Source organism: Artibeus jamaicensis, unplaced genomic scaffold (assembly GCF_021234435.1).
Source record: "Artibeus jamaicensis isolate MK-2021 breed Jamaican fruit bat unplaced genomic scaffold, CSHL_Jam_final contig_797, whole genome shotgun sequence".
Lineage (NCBI taxonomy): Eukaryota > Metazoa > Chordata > Mammalia > Chiroptera > Phyllostomidae > Artibeus > Artibeus jamaicensis.
This window is the reverse complement of record NW_026521977.1, coordinates 1,225,951-1,246,026: the sequence shown is the minus strand read 5'-3', so window position 1 is coordinate 1,246,026 and position 20,076 is coordinate 1,225,951. Positions and strand designations below refer to the sequence as shown.

Sequence of the window (20,076 nt, the reverse complement as noted above, 5' to 3'; positions counted from 1 at the left end):
AGTATTTATAAGTAAAAAATCCTGTTTATGGGAGTTTTGTGATTTTTTCCAAAGTTCAATACATGTACTCTTTATTATTGCACTTTGCACTAGCGTTCCAGGGAATTTTTTTTTTTTAGAGGAGGGAACCCAGATATCTATTACCAGGGCCATGTAAACATAAAAGTAGTAAATTCCAACCTTAGAACACTATGCTGCAACTAAAAGCAATAATTGTTATGTATCCATAGCAATATGAACAGATCTTGGAAACATAACATGTGAAAAAGTAAGCACTTTAAGTAAATTTATAGCATAATGACATTGATGTAAATTATAAACCCATACATATGCCACTTCTGGCCATAACAGAGTAACTGGGAATAGCACTGTCACTGTAAACAACTATAAAACTGGACAAAATATATGAGGCATCCATTTTCAAGTAAAAAAATAAAAATAAAAAGACAGTATAAGACTGAGATCCCTGAGACAAAGGGAACTAACAAAGTGAGTCCCATGATAGACAGTTTGTGTCTCATTATAATGTCCACTGGAGAGCAAATATCAGAAAAGATGCATTTAGCAACCAGGTAGGCAGGGTGACTTGTCCTGTGGATGTTAGCCAGGCTCCCTCCTTGGCCATCTCAGTGATCACTGGAGCTATTATTGATGGAGTGGCCATGGTAGCAGGTATGGATGCTGTGCATGGACCCAACATTGTGGGTTGCCTCTAATTAAAGTTGTTCTGGCTACTGTTCTGAATGAATGCCAAACCTCCTAGCAAAAGAGACCAATGTTGTGTCCTCAATATTACTCCATCCCTTGAGGAGTCTAGCTAGACACTCAGTGGCAACTTGATTATATCAGATCCCTTTCTCCTTGGAGGGGCAGCAATTAGTTCTTATTAGTATTGACAACTACTCCAGAAATAGAGTACTGATACAAACATAAAACTGATCCTGCCTGAGTAATAAAGTCCTTTATCTCTGACCTAGGAGTCTCAGATCTTCTGTCAGCATCCATGAAACTTGGGCTTGTAAATACAGTTCTTGACACATACCCACGCAACCTGGGCCTCACCTCAGGCCTGAGCCACAGGCCTCTCACTTCCTACGTCAGGGTTTCTCTAATGAAGTATTGCAGAATATCCATAGAAACATGCTTGGCTCTTCTGGAAGTTTGTGGAAATTAATAGTCTGTGAGGCAACCCTTCACCAATGGGCAGTAATTGCGGATTCTTCCCTCCTTTCTCTTGGTCAGACGGTCCTAAGACACACTTCATAAATTTTCTCACAATCTCACTGGACAGTGTCCCTCACTAGCAGACAACTAAAAGCCTTTCCTTGTATTAGCTCTTTCTCCTTCCTATTTTCACTTCTGCCCTCTGGAATTATACTTCCAGTTAAACTACTGGCATTATATTTCTACTGGTATTATAGGTTCTACTTTTGTGAAAACTCAGACTATGGCAAGGGAATTTGGATTGTGGTAGCAAGACAACTTAAAGTGTTTAAGCCTGAGTAACTTAGAGGGTGGTAAAGCCATTAGAAAAAAATCTGCAATAGAATAGGAGGAGTATGTTTACTACCAAAAATATTTGATTTGAAATATTTGGCTATATCCTTGTGATGCCCAGGGCACAGGACATGATACTTACCTAGATATCAAGCAAAGTTAGATCTTTCATTCAGCAAACATGTATTGAAATTGTAAGTGCAAACCAGGTTTGGTTCAATGCCATGTTCTTAAAGATAGCTAACACCATAGAAGAATTAAGATCCAAGAAATGGGGAGAAGATAGGTAACTATCAATAGAAGTGGCAGTAAATAATTAAGCACCTACTCTGTTCATGCACCATGCTTAGCTCTGCTATGAAGGGAACAGAGATGCAATAGCCATTGTATTTACTTAAAGATACTCATAATCTAATAAAGATGATGTTTTCATATGATACAGAGTTGGGAGTAAGACACATTCTTCAAAGAAATAGAAATATGAGCTCTGAGGAGATAGGGAGTCATAAGTTGCAGCTGAAATACCAGGGTGGATGGATGGAAGAGGTGGCATCTGAGCTGGACTCTAGATACATAACATGTAATTCCAAGACTATGAGGGCAGAACACTGCCAACAGAGGAGATGGCAAAGGCACAGAAATGAGAGAGCATGGCTTGGAGGATGTGGTCGTTAGGACCTTTAGTTGCAAAGATCACATTACTTTAAGTGATAAAGATTTCTTCCAAGACTGTGTGGGAAAATTAAAAAGACAGGAATCTCAATCATGTAGGATTGAAGACTCATGGGGGATTAAATTCATTTTGGGATCTGGGAGGCAATACTGGATCCAAGGCAGCTTTTAAGGATTAGGTGTTTTTCCCGGATTCCTTTCTATGGTCTGTCACTATAGAGAGATGCTCTCTCAGCATCTACTGCTCATGTTTTTTTTTTTACTTTAAATATTTTTTTATTTTATTGATTATGCCATTACATTTGTTCTATTTCCCTCCCTCCGTTCTTCTCCACCCTGCACACCCCTCTCCCACCATTCCCCCCCTTTAGTTCATGAACACGTGACTCAGGTTCTTTAGATTCTATATTTCCCCTACTATTCTTACCCTCCCCCCTATTTTCTATCTACTGTCTATGCTACTTATTTTCTGTACCTTCTCCCCCCTTCTCCATCTCCCACTCCCCCATTGCTAACCCTCTATGTGATCTTCATTTCTATGGTTCACTCCTGATCTAGCTGTCCTCTTAGTTTGCTTTTGTTTTAGGTGTGGTTGTTGATAACTGTGAGTTTGCTGTCCTTTCACTGTTCATCTTTTTTATCTTCTTTTTCTTAGCTAAGTCCCTTTAACATTTCATATAATAAGGGCTTAATGATGACGAACTCCTTGAATTTGATCTTATCTGAGAAGCACTTTATCTGTCCTTCCATTCTAAATGAAAGCTTTGTTGGATAGAGCAATCTTGGTTGTAGGTCTTTGGATTTCATGACTTGGAATACTCCTTTCCAGCCCCTTCTTGCCTATAAGGTCTCTTTTGAGAAATCCGCTGACAGTCTGATGGGGACTCGTTTGTAGGTGACTGTCCCCTTACCTCTTGCTGCTTCTAGGATTCTCTCCTTCATTTTAATCTTGGCTAATGTAATTATGATGTGCCTTGGTGTGTTCCTTCTTGGATCCAACTTCTTTGGGACTCTCTGAGCTTCCTGGATTTCCTGGAAGTCTATTTTCTTTGCCAGAATGGGGAAGTTCTCTTTTATTATTTGTTCAAATAAAGTTTCCACTTGTGGCTGTTCCTCTTCCCCTTCTGGTACCCCTATAATTCGGATATTGGAGTGTTTAAAGATGTCTTGGAGGTTCCTAAGCCTCTCCTCAGTTTTTTGAATTCTTGTTTCTTCATATTTTTCTGTTTGGTCATTTTTTCCTTCCTCTGGTCTACTCCCTTGATTTGAGTCCCAGTTTCCTTTCCATTACTATTGGTTTCCTGTGCATTAGCATTCATAATTAGTTTAGCCTTCATATGTTCCTCTAATTTGTGACGAAAATCAACCAGTTCTGTGAGCACCCTGATCATCAGTGTTTTGAACTGTGTATCTGATAGTTTGGCTATTTCTTCATCACTTAGATTTATTGGCTCTGGGGCTCTGAGTTCTTCTTGAGCCATGTTTTGATCTGTCTGTGCCTGCTACATATGAGGAGAGGCGCCCTAGGCATTCACCAGGGTGGGGCCACCCAGGTCACTGGTTTGTGACGCTGTATGTGGGGGCGGCGTCAGAGAGGGAGCAATGGCGGTCCTCTCCGCTTGCCCAGTCTACCTCATCGCTCGCCCCCTGCCTGTTTATCTGAGCGCAAATGTGTGAGCCCGCCTCCCTGCGCCGGGTGGTCTCAATGATCACCTCTTCACTGGTTTATCTGCACTGAAATGCTCAACTGCAGCCAGCCAGCCATGCCTCTTCCCTGTGTCTGCCCGTAGCTAGCCCACACCTGGGATCCGAGCCCTCGGCTGCCTCTGCACCTCCTGGGTCGGGGGATCTTCCCTGCTCGACCAGCTCCGCTGCTGGCTTCGCCCCTCTCACCGGTTTGGCTGAGCATTTTGTTGTTTTCGGACTCCGTATCGTCGATTTTCTGTGTGGTTTGGTTGCATTTATTATTATTATTAAAACTTTGTTGTTTTTAGGTTTGGTTGTGCGAGGACACAAAGTGTTTCCACCTACACCTCCATCTTGGCAGAAGTCCCCTACTGCTCATGTTATACCACTTAACTTTTTGTTGTGTCTGCATACTCAAGACTGCTGTCTATTCCTGGCTTCTGTTGTATCATAACTTCTAGTTACATTATTTTCTCTGTGTGCATTTCAGCTTCTGACCCTGCTATCAACTATTTTACTGTTCAGGTCTCAAATTCAATCTTTGCAAGAGAAAATTTGATTGACCTGGTTAATTTTTTTTACTTGGTTAATTATTATCATTTCCATTGAACAACTCTGTTAGACAGTTGGATATACTATAAATAGACTAATCAATTAGATGTGTCAAAGGTGAGAGAGTCCTAAGGTATAAAACAAGGTGACCTCAGAGTTGTGGGAATTGAAGGTAGTGCTCCAATACTGGAACTATCAAGTAAACAACTTGGCCTAGTCTTAGGTATAGCAAAGAGGAACAAATCTGGGAGAAGACAATGATGGTTGTAATGCCAGGATAAGTCATTTGGATTTATTTGAAGGGGCTAGTCTCAACCCTATCAGTCCTCTTTTTGTAATGTCCTCTCTTTCTTTCTTTCTTTTTTTCTTTCTTTCGAGAGAGGATATTGGAGGGGGAAAGAGAGGAAGAGAAACATTGGTGAGGAAGGAAAACATTGGTGTGAAAGAGAGACAACACCAATCAGTTGCCTCTCATACACTCCCTCACTGGAGATCAAACCTGCAACCCAGCCATGTGCCCTGACTGGGAATTGAACCAGCAACCTTTGCAGGATGATGCCCAGCCAGCTGAGCCACACCAGTCAGGGCCCTCTCTACTATTCTTAAATGAGATCCATAGACACTATAGCCTAAATACACACACACCTTTAAAAAAATAAATCCATATAGTGCTTTAACTATAACACAAGGGAAAATAAAAATATGTATTTCAATATGCAATTGCTCATGGACAACTATACCAGAAGTCATAAAGCAGTTAGTCAGATGCTTGCAACTTTATACATAGCAAACTTGTATATGTTACAGCTACAAATACAGGCTCATACAAGTGTGTTGTGTTGGTGACTCAGATGCCATCAATGACATTGCAATCAATAATATGAGTTTTTGAAATGGTATCCTCAATCCCTAGCATAGTGTCCTCCAGTACTCAGTTAAATTTAGTGCTGGGTTTTGTTTGTTTGTTTGTTTGTTTGTTTTTTGAGATGAAAAAATCTGAAAGCAAAAGTGACCTGCTAAAGATTTTAAAGATAAGTGTCTGGGTTAGAGCAATCTTCAGAAACATTTAAGACTCTTAAACAATGATGAGCTTCGAGGTCTGAATTGTTTTTGCTTTTGGCTCATCTCCCACTCCTACCTCAGTGCTTATGTAGTAAGCACTCAATATATAATTTTGAATTGAATTGATTTGAATAAAATAATTTCTCCATCAGCCTGGCTGGTGTAGCTCAGTGGATTGAGTGCGGGCCTGTGAACCAAGGGATCATGGTTCAATTCCCAGTCAGGGCACATGCCTGGGTTGCAGGCCAGTTCCCAGCAGGGAATGCACGACAGGCAACCGTACATTGATGTTTCTCTCCCTCTCTCCTTTCCTTCCCTCCCCCCTCTAAAGGTGAATAAATAAAATCTTTTAAAAAAATAATAATTTCTCCATCAAAGTGACCACAGGGCCTTGGGTATAATATTATCTTCAGGCAGATTGCCAGAAAAGCAATATTTAGTAAAAGACACTCCTTTACCACAGGGCCCAAAGTCAGTCCTATCTTTATTTCACATGTGAAGGACTCTGGAATTTGAAATAGAATGTTCTAGGTCCAGCTCTGTTGCAAAGAAAGCTATATTCTATTACATCATCTCAAGATTCACTAACATGCCCACAGACTCACAATCACAGAAATCTTTAACAAAAATTCATTCTATATAGCTGGTACACACATCACTCCAAATTTTGGTTGGCTGTTTGAAGAATGTCTTCAGAACCTAGCATAATGCCTAGCACATAATAGCCACTTAAGACATATGTGTTGAATGGATAAATGACAGCAATTGAAGAGTCCCTAGGAAAGAAAAATGAAAAAGCAAATTCTAGCATGTGTTACATCAGAACCAGATCTGGGACTCAGTTTTCAGTTTGAAGAACCATCAGGCAAACTGACTCAAAAGCAAGTAAAAAGCCCTAGCTGGTGTAGCTCAGTGGATTGTGTTCCTGGGAACCAGCGAACCCTGGTTCAATTCCCAGTCGGGGCTCCTGCCTGGGTTGCAGGCCAGTTCCCAGCAGGGGATGAATGAGAGGCAACCATACATTGATGTTTCTCTCCCTTTCTCCTTCCCTTCCCCCCTAAAGATAAATAAATAAAATCTTTAAAATAAAAAAAGCAAGTACTCAGGCCACACATCTGAAACAACAAACAAAACAATAGTAAAGAATTTATGTCCATGGTTACAAAGTACTGCAAAACAGCTTAAAATGAAAGGTAACCACTTGTTGATTTTTTTCTTCTCCCTTCAGCTTCACTCCCACGGTGCCCAGGTAGATTCAAGTTTCCAAACATAAAACTTTTTTCAAAAGATCTTATGATATGATATCTATTTTCAGCTCTATGAAATTATTGCTCTTATTAAGAAGAATTATACATTGAGTTAATTTTCAAATGGTGGGGAGAGTTTCCAAGGAAACACGTCTGCCGTATCAGCCTCGGTGGCTGTGGCAGGTGTGCTTGTCATTACTCAGTACAGAGCCAAAGCTCTCTCCAATAACATAAAGACCACAGTATTTACTTACAAACAAACATTTATTGAGCACTAGGCGCAATCACTCTAAGCCTTCACTTTACACATGTGACCTCAATTTAATTGTCCCAACTTATGAAGTGTGTACTCTTATTGGCCCCATATTGCATATGAGAAAAATGAGCCTGAGAGGGTTTAAATAACTTACTCTGAGTCACACACACAGGAGACAGGAAACAGTGACGCTTGAATTCAACTACTTGATGAAACTCAAAATTAGCTCGGATACAACTCTGAATCCCACTTTTGTCAGTCTGCTGACAGAAGGTCTAGTGTTTCTTAACGTATACTACCATTGTCAGTTACAGAGTTTAAGAAAGAAAGACTGGTTATCCAGCTGGCATAAAATATCAAAAGAATGTCTGGGGAAATGATGATAACTCTTAAAAACAAAAAGAAGCTTTCCTGTACTGCCACAGTTAGCAGCCACTTCTCCTCGTGATTAAAAACAGTGTCTGGATTAGACACTTATCCTCGTGAGGTTCCACCATTTTGCCCAGTGAGAACCTTTCCTGATGGAGGACAAATGCTGACAATTAGAAACAAAGAGCAACTCCAAGCACTAAACAACCTCCAAGCACAGGAACAGTGGAGTATGTTAGTAGCTCATATGATGAGCAGTATTTAAAATATGATCCATAAGATCTGTGAGACATGGGCAGGTATTTATATGGCATCCCTGAAAACAGTGAAATAGAAAATTATAGCTCTGATGCATCTATATAAAAACTTCTTGTGAACAAAAATGTAAGAAGAAAAATTGTGGTTTCTGGTTTAGGGACTTTAATTAGGTATGATTTCCGTTCTCCCTCCCACACCTCATCCGCAAAATTTCTTTTGACTGAAAAAGAAACTTGAACAAAACCAGTAAAGCACTGTTATTCAAAAATTGGTTCTAGCCTCAATAGTAGGAGTGGGGAGAAACTGGAGAATAGCATTGGAATCGAGTTTATCGGGGGCCTCTAGAAAGTCCCTCTGCAATCCCCTCACCTTGTTAGAATATCTCAGAAATCAAGGTTTATTTTCTCTTGGCATTCTGGAAGTTTTGCTCTTGCATTAAAAAATAATTATGTGTGAGTGTTTTAATTATTATTACTGCATTTTGAAACCGAGTCACCTAATCAATTTTGGTTTAGGGAAAGTCCCTTTGATCTTCAAAATCTATCCGGTCCTTGAGACAAAGCCTGTCTCATTTTTCAAGGTCAGTAGCTTCCACTGAAACCCGCACTGAAATGTTAGGGTTCGAGGTCAGTAGGTTCCACTGAAACCCGTTGTTTGAGGCCACTCCAACACTTCAAGTTCAGTCTAAGATTCCAAAACCAACTGGAAACCTGCGCCTAACCTTCGCTGCGTGCCTCGGATCCCAGCGAACGCCCAGCTGCGCACACCTGTCAAACGCTGCGCGCGAGTGAGGCCTGACGCCCGGCCAGGAAGCCGAGTGGTCCGGTAGCGTCAGCCCCGCCTGCGCTGACTCAGCTCTTCCGGTGGAGTCAGCGGTGGTTCCCGACTGCCTGGGTGGTGCGGGCGGCGAGCGTCACAGCGCAGTAAAGCGCCCCGGCCGCCCCTCCTGGCAGGCCGAGCTCTGGCCTCGCGGTGACTCAGCCGCTTCCGCTCCCTACGGCCCGGCGGAGCTCCGGCCGCTGCCGCGACGCGCTTCCGTCAGCCCCGAAAGGGATTAACAGCTTCGTAAGGCCCCTGGACTCCAGTCCTTAAGCCCTACGAGGCCTTTCTCAGTAAATTGAGGAGTCGTGGCTTCAGTTCGCGGGAGGGGGGGGGGCGGGGGCGGCTAAGAGTCCTGGGGTAAGAGTCCTGGGGTAGCCTGGACTCTTAGAGCCCACGATTTGTGTTGGAAGCTCAGTACCTGCCACTTGCCAGATGTGTGACCCCCCTACCCCACAGAGTCACTTAATCTGGCCAAATCTCCCTCTGTCCATCGATGAAATGGGAGTAATTCCATACCCACCTCAGTGTTGTTGGCACAGCCTAGGAATCAAGGAACATGGCAAATCTCAGTTTTCATTATTATTTCTTCGGAAATGCATTTTAGGTGTAGTTCTTTCTTTCCATGCCACTGCAGCCATCGCATACAGTACTTCCTAACATCTCAGTTCAAGGTCACCGCAGTGATTTCCTAACTGGTTTAGCTGCATTCCCATCCAGCTTGTACACAATGACCTGGTACATTTTGACTGTTCACTATGTTCTTCAAGCCATTGTGCAGCTCAAGAAAATGTAACACCTCCCCATTGTCTTTTGGTTTGAGTTATTTTCTTGGTATTTACAGCGTAGTCTGGCTCATACAACGCCCCATCCCTCCCATAAATATTTTTTGCTTACTCTTCATCTTATATTGTGGTTCATAGATTTCTGCCCTGTGGGAACTGGGGGCAGGGTGGAGAGATGCCGGAGAGATTAACTCATAAGTACATAATTATAATACTGTGTAATATACTCTCTGATCTAAGTATGAACAGAAGAGGGAACAACTAAGCGAACAGAGGGGGAAGAAGAAAGGAGAGTGGGTGGCTTGACAGATGAGTAGTCTACCAGCATTCTGATAGTGTAGAGCTCAGTGTCCTGGTTGGTGTAAAACCTAGAGGTCATGTGTGCCCTGGACTGTTGCTGTTACAGAACACATGAAGCATCATCCCTTTCCCTGGATTTTCTTGGGTCCAGAGATACTGTGGAAGATAAAATTTGGGTTTAAAAATAACGTCACCTGGTGAAACACAGATTGTAGGAAAGAATACCGGATTTCTGAAGGGAAAGTCCCATAATGAGGAAGAAGTTCCCATCAGCCACAGGGCCTGAGTGTTACAGAAGATCGTGTTTGTGAGGATTCTATAAAGCTTCCTTTGAACCTACCCAGCTCATTCCTGGGAAGGAGAAGGCTGTGTACTAAAATGGAAACACTGACTCACCAGTACACTGAAAAGAGCTGAATTATTATGAATCCAGCACACCCTGCTGCAGGGTCTTTACTAAAAGGAGTTGTTCATGAGAAACAGACAGGCCTACTGACCAGAGAGAGGTGGGCAGTGGCGGTCTACAAGTTGTCAGGGACAGACTCAAGACAGCAGTAACAGGGAATGGGTGTTCCAAGGCTCCTCAGGGGTCAAGGACACTCTGCAGATGGCCTAGGTAGCATTGACATAGGTACCTGGAAAGAGGACAAGGTACCAAAGAAGTGGCAAAAGCAGCAGTTCAAACAGGGACTGTGATTACAGATGATTTCCATTTCTTTTTATGTTTCTGAATTAAATAGCTTTTCCATGGTGAACATATTTTATTTTTAATATCAGAAAAGGAAACACTTTTTTTAAAGTCATTACTCAGGGTTGGTGCGAATGAAGTAAAATGGGCTTCTTATTTACTCAAGTTTTATAAGAGAGGAGTCAGATTACTCCTCATATTCTTGACTCACTTGTGAAAATATTCATACCGATCACAAATATCGTTTTTTTTAAGATTATTTATTTATTTATTTATCTATAGAGGGGAAGGGAAGGAGAGAGGGAGAGAAATATTAATGTGTGGTTGCCTCTTGTGCGTCCCCTGCTGGGAACTGGCCTGCAACCCAGGCATGTGCCCTGGCTGGGAATTGAACCTCGATCTTTTGGTTCACAGGCCCGCACTCAATCCACTGAGCTACACCTGCCAGGGCCCAAATATTGTTTTTTTGATATAAGACAAAATTACGATTTAACTACTTTGGGAGGATGGGCAAGGAGAAATGGGATTGGGTATGTGGTGTATTTATAAGAGTGCTACACCTTCATCTACCATAACAGGAAGGCAGTAGAGCATGTTTAATGCAGATACATCAGGAAATAATAGCATAAACACTATTTTGACCTGTGAAGGCAAATATCCAAAGTGACATTGAAAAGTGCAAAATTGTCGTTTTGGGACTATGAAGAGGAATGAGGCAGAAGACTACTGTTTTTTACTATACATTTTTTTTTAGTAACATTGAAGTATGTTTCAATATTTTAATGAGTATTTTCAGTGAAATATTTTAAAACTTCATTTATTTATTTTTTAAAATATTTATTTATTTATATTTAGAGGGGAAGGAGAGAGGGAGAGAAACATCAATGTATGGTTGCCTCTCGTGCGTCCCCTGCTGGGAACTGGCTTGCAGGGAACTGGCTTGCAACCCAGGCATGTGCCCTGACTGGGAATTGAACCGCGATTCTCTGGTTCGCAGACCTGCGCTCAGTCCACTGAGCTATACCAGCCAGGGCAAAACTTCATTTATTTTTATATGGATAAAAATAAAAGAATAGAAATCTGTTGTCCCAGTAATTTCATCTTATTATATATTCTAAGGCGATAATTACAGATATGAGCAAAGATTTATGTATAGTAGTAATTGTGGGATTATTTATTTAGAAGCAAAAACTGACAACAATGTAAATGTCTAACAAAGCAATAATTTTTTAAAACTGGCACATCCACATGATGCTTTTTTAAAATCACGTTTAAAAATTTATATTATTTTTTTAATCCTCACCCAAGGACATTTTTGCATTGCTTTTTTTTTTAAAATTTATTTATTTATTTTCAGAGAGAGGGGAAGGGAAGGAGAAAGAGAGGGAGAGAAACATCAGTGTGTGGTTGCCTCTCATGTGTCCCCACTGGGAACTGGCCTGCAACCTAGGCATGTCCCCTGACTGGGAATCGAACCGCAATCGTATGGTTCACAGGCCCGAGCTCAATCCACTGAGCTATACCAGCCAGGGCTGCTTTTTTTTTTTTACAGAGAGAGAAGAAGGGAGAGAAGAAGGAAGAGAGAAAGAAACATTGATGCAAGAGAGAAGCATCAATCAATTGCTTACAGTAGGTGTCCAGACCAGGGATTATATGTGCCCTGACCAGGGATTGAACCCACAACCCAGGTATTTGCCTTGACCAGGAATCAAATCCACAACCTTTTGGTTATAGGACAATGCTCCAACCAACTAAGCCACACCCACCAAGTCTCAAATCACATTTCTGAGAATCATTTAATTTCATAATACAATGCTAACTTTAAAATGAATGAAAATAAACACGGATGTCAAAGTATGTATATTCATAGTAAACAGACTAGAAAGAAGTACTTTAGAATGGTTGTGGTGTTTTTATCTCTGGGAATTAGGATGATAGAGTCAAGAGTGTGCCAGTTGGGTTCTCTAGGAAGCAAATGCTGAATTGCAGTTAGAAATAAAAAAATGTTGGGGAGTTACATCTATGAAAAGAAAGGGGAGGGAGCAGGATTGGGCAGATGGAATGTCAGACGTAACACAAAATCTGCCATCACAACGGGGAGTTCTGGTATGAAGATTGTGTGTTGGAGATGTAAGGGTAAAAATATCCACACCATTGTACCACCTTTCACAGTCATTGCCCTATACAAAGTCCACTCTGAGAAAGGAGCGATGGCTGAAAAGCTGGGGATGACCGAGAGGTTAACCTTGGAAGGTGGTCAGCTGACCATACTCTCTGCGGCAGCACAGCGCTCTCCTGAGGGCATCTGATCACTGCATCTCTCCATCTGCAACAAAAGATAATTTTTTAAATATTTATTGTGTGTATTTTTGTACTCTCCTTATTTTACCCCAAATGTGCCATATTTTATAATAAAACTTTAAAATAATAAGTACCCTCCAAATAAAAATCCAGAAGGGATCTCCTAAAGTGAAGTACATATGCTTTAGAGCACTGATTTTTTTGGTCAGCTATTTTATCTGTTCGAGTCATTGCTGTCCTTTTTTTTGGCTTGCAGGCTATGTTCCAAATAGATGAGGTTGCCAGAGCTGACTTCCGGTACCTCATCTGTGGAATGAGGAAATCTTATCCTACCATAATTGTGAAAATTATAGTATTCCTTTTGATTGGTTGATTCTTTCATTTACTCAATAAATTGTTTTATATCTACCTTTTAAATATGGTACAAGGCACCTTGCTAGATGTAGAAATTAATAAGATGTTGATCATACATTTATTTTTTTAATTTTTTTATTTATTGATTTGAGAGAGAGGGAGAGAAACACCAATTTGTTATTCCACTTATTTATGTATTCATTGAATGTGCCCTGACCTGAGATCCAACCTGAAATCACGGCATATCAACACGATGTTCTAACCAATTGAGCTATCTGGCCAGGGTGATCACACATTTATAAAGTTCACAGTTTAGTAGATGAAATGTCATGTACTTAATAACATGTTTAAAATGCACCTACCCTTAGAGTTTCAGTTTTACAAGATGAAAAGAGTTCTGGAGATTGGTTGCCCAACAACAAATGCATTTAACACTACTGAACTATATACTATAAAATTGTTAGGATGGTAAGCTTTGTTATTCGTACTTAACCACAACTTTAAAAATCTTTAAAGGTACATACACTATAACTTAGCCATGCACTTCTGGCTATGTATCCCAAAGAAATGCCCACCCATGTGTACTAAGAAACAAGTGTGAGGATGTCCTCCACAGCATTGTTTATAACAGCAAAAAGGTGGTAGCAGCCCAAATTTTTATCCAACAGGAATGTATAAATAAAATGCAATATATTTACCTGGCTGGTGTAGCTCAGTGGATTGAGCGTAAGCTGTGAGCCAAAGGGTCGCAGTTTGATTCCCAGTCAGGGCACATGCCTGGGCTGTGGGCCCAGTCTCCAGTGGAGGTCATGTGAGAGGCAACCACACACTGATGTTTCTTTCCCTCTCTTGCTTCTTCCCTTCCCCTCTCTCTAAAAATAAAAAAATAAGAAATAAAAAATATACGATAAATAAAATAAAAGGAGTAGTCACTATTAGCCTACGTCATTATTAAAAAAACACAATATATTTATATATCAACCTGAATTGGTCTCAGAAACTATTTTGGGTGATAAAAGCAAGTTGCAAAATGATACATACATCATGATACCATAATGTAAATTTAAGAACACAGAACATCACAATCTATTGGTGATAGATACATATATGTATGCAAATAAAATTATAAGGAATGGAATGGAAGCACGTACACCAAACTCATGGTGGTAGTTGCCATTGAACATTGAGAGGGGAAATGGACTGAGTGGGACAGTGTGTGGTTAAAGGAGACTTACTTAATTTATCTGTAATATTTCACTTCTTTTAATAATACGGAAGCAGCTCTGGCTTGTGTGGCTCAGTGGGTTGAGCACTGGCCTGCGAACCAAAAGGTTGCAGGTTCGATTCCCAGTTGGGGCTCTTGCCTGGGTTGCAGGCCAGGTCCCCCACTGGGGGCAGGTGAGAGGCAACTAATCAATATATCTCTCACACATTGCTGTTTCTCTCCCTCTCTTTCTCCCTCACTCCTCTCTATAAGTAAATAAAATTTAAAAAATGGAAGCAAATTTGAAACTATTAATATTGCTAGTTTTGGGTAGTAGGAATACTCACATGTGTGATTTTTATTTCATTTATTGTACTGTTTTGTATTTTAAATTTTGATATTTCAAAAACAAACGATGATGCACATGTAAAGAGATATAGGTAAAGATCTATGGGAGTTCAGAATGGAGAGACATTATCAAAGGCAGGGTGGGAGAGAGAAGGGGGTCAGGAAAACATCTGAACTGAGCCTTCAAGGATGGAGAAGATGAAGAGAGATGAGAGGGGAAATGTGAAGTGGTGTTCCAGGTGGAGTATGCAGCGTGAAAGAGGCACGGAGACAGGAAAGCAAGGGCCTCTTGATTAGTGTAGCCTAGCTGGACCAGGAGATGCCTGATGACAAAGAGCAGAAAGCAAGGTATGAAAGGTGGTTGCAATCTCATCCAAAGGGAGGACCTTCTATGAGAAAACAAAGAACTTCAGTCTGTTCTGTAGATAGTGGCTTGTCATTAAAGGTTTTGGAACTGGGATGACAGGGTCAGAACAGGAATATTAATGTGGTCATAAAATATAAAATGCTTTGAAATGAAGAGCACTGGCGGTAGAGAAAGAAGCTAGAAGGAAATGATTGTAGAAGTCCGTAGGAGAGGTGACTACAGGTCCTCCCCTGTCCCTGTGTGTCTCTGTGTGTGTCTGTGTGTGTGTTAACAGTTTTACTGATCCTGGGGCCCTGTTGACACACAGAATCAATAATCTCTAAAATAGTGTTTCTGCCTCAGGGCTGATGTGTTCCATCCATTTTCATGTTCCTGCACATGGCCGAAGATTATAACAAGCTCTGCTCAGTTACAGCAGCTCACTGTACCAGGAACAACTGGTCAGTGTGCATTTTCAAAGAGGATCCAAGTGATTTTCTGATCAATCGTAACTTTCATTCTGTACAAACACTGTCCAAAAATGTTTCAAAAGCTCCCATTGCCAGGCTCTATTCAAAGGTTCTGTTCTCTAAGAATAGAATAGAGGCCACATACTTCAGCACACACCCCACCCCAGGTCTGGTACAGCAAACTTCTCCAGCTTCACTGCTCCCCCTGCGTGGATTCTCTACCCCTGCCACGTTGATGTGCTCTGTTATCCCATAAACGTAGCCATGATTTTTGTCCTCTCTCCCTCTCTCTTTTTTTCTGAGATTCTCTTCCTTCCAATCTCTGCTTATCAAAAATTCTGTTCATTCTAAGGCCCATATTCCACTTCTTCCATGAAACTTTGTTTGATCACCTCAGAAGAAATGAGCTTCTTCCTGTTATCGATGTTTCTAACAAACACATGAAAGTTCACACTGCCCCCTGCCCCTCTCTCTCTAACATTGTGTTTCTTCCTTAGATTTTGACTGTCTGGAGATAGTGACTAAGGTGTGGGTGTTTTTTGCTTTCTGTTTGTTTTAATTCCTTTAGAATACAAAAGCCCAAAGTTCTTTTAGGTCAAGGTGTTTTATAACTAAAATAACTACTATTTTTTTGAATGCCTTTTATTGCCAGGGGTATTTACTTATTTGTTTGTTTGTTTGTTTGTTTGTTTATAGAGAGTGAGAAAGGGAGAAAGAGAGGGAGGGGAACACCGATGTATGAAAGAAACATGCATCGGTTGCCTCTCACATGCACCCCCATCAGGGATGTTGCCCATAACCCAGGAAGGTGACCTGACTGGGAATTGAACCAGTGACCTTTCAGTTTGTGGGATCTGTGTGGGACCACTGAACCACACAGATCAGGAAGAACATGTGTAATGTTATTCTCATTTTACAAGAGAAGAGACAGAGGCTCAGAAATATAAATTAACATGCCCAGTAAATATATACAGCTAGCAAGGAAAAGATTTAAGATTTGAACAGGGCTTTGATGGGCTATGAAGCTTGTGTTGTTTTCATTGCATTATGCTGCTGTTCTTATGTAATGGTTGAATGGATGAAAGAATACATTTTTGGGCCCGTTTTCTTCAACTTGCTTTTCTGTGGTATATTTCCTCCTTCAAGGTTTACCCAGCTGGTAAAGCAGAAGGAAATACCAGTCAGTCTTTCTTCGCTCGTTGTAATACTTTTAAGTAATTGGAATCTAACTCATGCTGACTTACACAGTAAAAGTAAATGTGTTGGTTCATAAACCACAGAGTCTATTGTTGGATTGCTGGCTTTAGAATTGGATCAATGATGTGACAAATTTGCCTCTTTCTTTCAGTTTTGCTTCCTCTGAGTTGACTTCATTCCCAGGCAGCCTCTCCCTATGTGGTAACGAAGATGGCCAACAGCAGCTCCACGTTACATTCTACCAAATTATTAACCGCAGCAGAGAGTGCTTCTCTTCTGAGAGCTCCAGTCACATTCCCAGGTAAGACTGTTACTGACCCAGCTTGGGTCACATGCACATCCCAGGAACAATCACTGTGTTGCTCTGATTGGCCAGGGCTAAACCTGGGGTTTGGGTCAACCCTACCAGAACTCTGTGGATTGAGAGTGGGAAAGGAAAAATTATAGTACCAAGGGGTTAATATCCCAAATTTATAGTTGAACTTATAAAATTCAACACCAAAAAAAGAAAAAAGAAATGAAAAAAAAACACAATCCAATTTAAAAAATGGGCAAAGGACCTGAATGGACACTTCTCCAAAGAGGACTTACAGATGGCCCATAGACATATGAAAAGATGCTTGACATCACTAATCATAGGATATATGCAAATTAAAACCATAATGAGATATCACCTCACAGTTGCTAGAATGGCTATTATTAATAAATCAACCAACAAGTCCTGGTAGGATGTGGAGAAAGGAGAACCCATTTGCACTGTTTGTGAGATTGCAGATTGCTGCAGCCACTGTGGAAAGCACTGTGGCATTACCTCAAAAAATTAAAAATGAAACTGCCTTATGACTCAGCTATTCCACTTCTGGGAATTTATCTGAAAAAACCCAAAACGCTAATCTGAAAGAATATATGCATCCCTATGTTTATTATAGTATTATTTACAGTCATCAAGATTTGGAAGCAGCTCAAGTATCTATCAGTAGATGAATGGATAAACCAGCTATGGTACATTTACACAATGGAATACTACGCAGCCATAAAACAGAAGAAAACTTGACTCTTTGCAACTGCATGAATGGACCTGGAGAACATTATGCTAAGTGAAATAAGCCAGCCAGAGAAAGACAAATACCATATGATTTCACTCATATGTGGAATCTGTTGAACAAACTGAACTAACAAGGAAAATGGGGATAGACTCATAGACAGAGAGCAGGCTGACAGCTGTGGGATGGGGGTTGTGGGGGTTGTGGAGGGATCAAGCAAAAAAGAAAAAGAACTCATGGACATAGACGACAATGTGGAGATTGTGGGGGGAGGGCAGGGAGGTGGAAGAAGGTATAGGGGAGATAAATGGTAATGGAAAAATATAATAAAACGAACTATTAAAAAATAAAATAAAATTAGATTTCTAAAAAAAACTGTATGTTCTGGCTGGTGTGGCTCAGTGGATTGAGTACTGACCTGTGAACCCAAAGGTCACTGGTTCGATTTCCAGTCAGGGCACATGCCTGGGTTATGGCTGGGTCCCCATTGGGGGGTGTGCAAGAGGCAACCAATCAGTGTATCTCTCCCACATGGATGTTTCTCTCCCTCTCTTTCTTCCCTTCTCTCCTAAAATAAGTAAATAAACAATCTTTTAAAAAAATTGTAGTATCATACCAGAAGAAATATTGGGTAAGGCAAAATGGATGTTCATTATACACACATTCGTTGAGCTAGGACTCAAAATTCTCTGACCCAGGTTGACTGTGCTTGAGCAGAGACTGCAGGTGACTCCATGATCTGTCCTCAACAGGCTCACTACACAGGGCTGTGCTTTTCCTGGTTTGGTCACAGCGATTGTACTGTTCTTCAGAGCAGTTATATAATAAAACATTCTACTCACGGGAAATGGTTTATGCCTGGCTTGAGGCCTGTGGTGGCCTAGCACCAACTAAGAGGAAGAGACTGGGATCTGATAGCACAAGACGACACAGTGTCAGTGGTAGTTGCATATCTTCCATTGGTAGGACACAGTGACAAATAGTGAGAATCAGCATAGGCAAACAGTTAGTGACAAACAGAAAATGGCATATATTAATGGGTGAGACCAGAGAATTCTGAAATAGGAGATACTCAAGATTTCAGACGAATAGGTAATAGGACTAAAGTTCAGAGACATTCCAGTCACAGAGAGTGGGGAACTGAAAGGAGCAGGCATGCCCCCATTGCTGGGGGATCAGGACACTGGGCAGGGTACCAAGACTGGGCTGAAGTACCAAGGCACTAGGCTGAAGTCCATGGATGGGGTCTACAGTCCAAGGCAGGGCTGAGTCTCAAGAATGAGACTACAGATCAGTTAGTAATCTGATAGAATGGGAACGTAAGTTCAGACCAACATCAGCCTTGACAGGAAATCCTAGAGTGAGGGACTGAAGTGTCATAAATCCTCCTCTCTCTGTGTAAGATTCCTCCTCCCTCATGACTGAGCCTACAGGTACTACTGAATGGCTTCAGATAAGGGGAAGACGGGAGACAGAGGTTGGTCCCATGACAGGGTCTAACAAACTAAAAAATATAAGAGGCATGTGTTTGTTCATTGGAATGCCTAACCTAATAAAAAAGTAAATAGAAATATTTCTGCTGCACTGTATTAGGAAACAAAGAGAGCTGAGAAAGAAATATTTGCAATGGTAACAGGAATTGTTATTTTATTTTTTAACATTTTATTTATTTATTTTTAAAGAGAAGGGAAAGAGGGGGAGAGAAACATGGATGTGAGAGAGAAACATGGTTCCATTGCCTCTTGCACATGCCTTGACTGAGTACTGAATCTGAAACCCAGGCATGCGCTCTGACTGGAAATAAACCCGGTGACCTTTCACTTTGTGGAATGATGTCTTATTATATTTTGACATATTCCTTTCCAGATATGACCACCTATTGAGTATTTGCCCAAGCTGCAGTCACTAGCACACATTTATGTCCTTACAGCACACCAGTTCAATAAACTGCATGACCAAGAAGAACAAAAGTTTGTGCCCTGGCTGGTGTAGCTCAGTGGGTTGAGCACGAGCCTGTGAAGCAAAAGGTTGCCGGTTCAATTCCCAGTCAGGGCACATGCCTGGGTTGCAGGCAAGGTCCCCACTAGGGGACACATGAGAGGCAACCTCACATTCATGTTTCTCTCCCACTCTTTCTCCTTCCCTTCCCCTCTCTCTAAAAATAAATAAATAAATATTTTTAAAAAACAACAACAACAAAAGATAGGAAAAAAAGTTGGGGGTGCTTCCAATTATTGCATAATAATTGCAGTCAGAGATCCTCTGGACTTCGATAATACAGCCTTTGGGGGCACAGAGCTACTCTGGTGTGGCCTCTCTTCCTCCTTCTCCCCTCCCCACCCTTACTTCCTGATCCTTCAGCAACAACAGGAACTCAAGAGGCCCAGTAGAGCTAAGCCACAGCAGCTTCTGATCTATATTACATTTACTCTGAGGCTGCTTCTAGGTTAGAAATACCAGGTGATCCATTTGGCAGACATCACAGAAGCCGCCAGAGAGTTACGTCAAGCCCCTAAAAATCACAGAGAAAACCAATGTCAAGGGGATGTGGAAGTGTGCTGGTGATTCTGCTGTTAAGACAGGAATGAGGAGATGTTTACAGTCAATCAGCAAGGTGATGAC

At 41.2% G+C, this 20,076-nt stretch overlaps 1 long non-coding RNA gene across 2 annotated transcripts; it reads left to right on the top strand.

Moving 5' to 3' along the window:
• Positions 1-8,382: 8,382 nt before the first annotated feature.
• LOC128628528 (uncharacterized) lies at positions 8,383-17,703 on the top strand. 2 transcript variants are annotated; one of them, XR_008392932.1, is made up of 4 exons: positions 8,383-8,664; positions 11,744-11,879; positions 16,563-16,712; positions 17,353-17,703. It is a non-coding gene; the product is annotated as an uncharacterized LOC128628528 (long non-coding RNA). The 2 variants fall into 2 exon arrangements; XR_008392933.1 differs by having other exon boundaries at positions 17,341-17,703.
• The last annotated feature ends 2,373 nt before the right edge of the window (positions 17,704-20,076 follow it).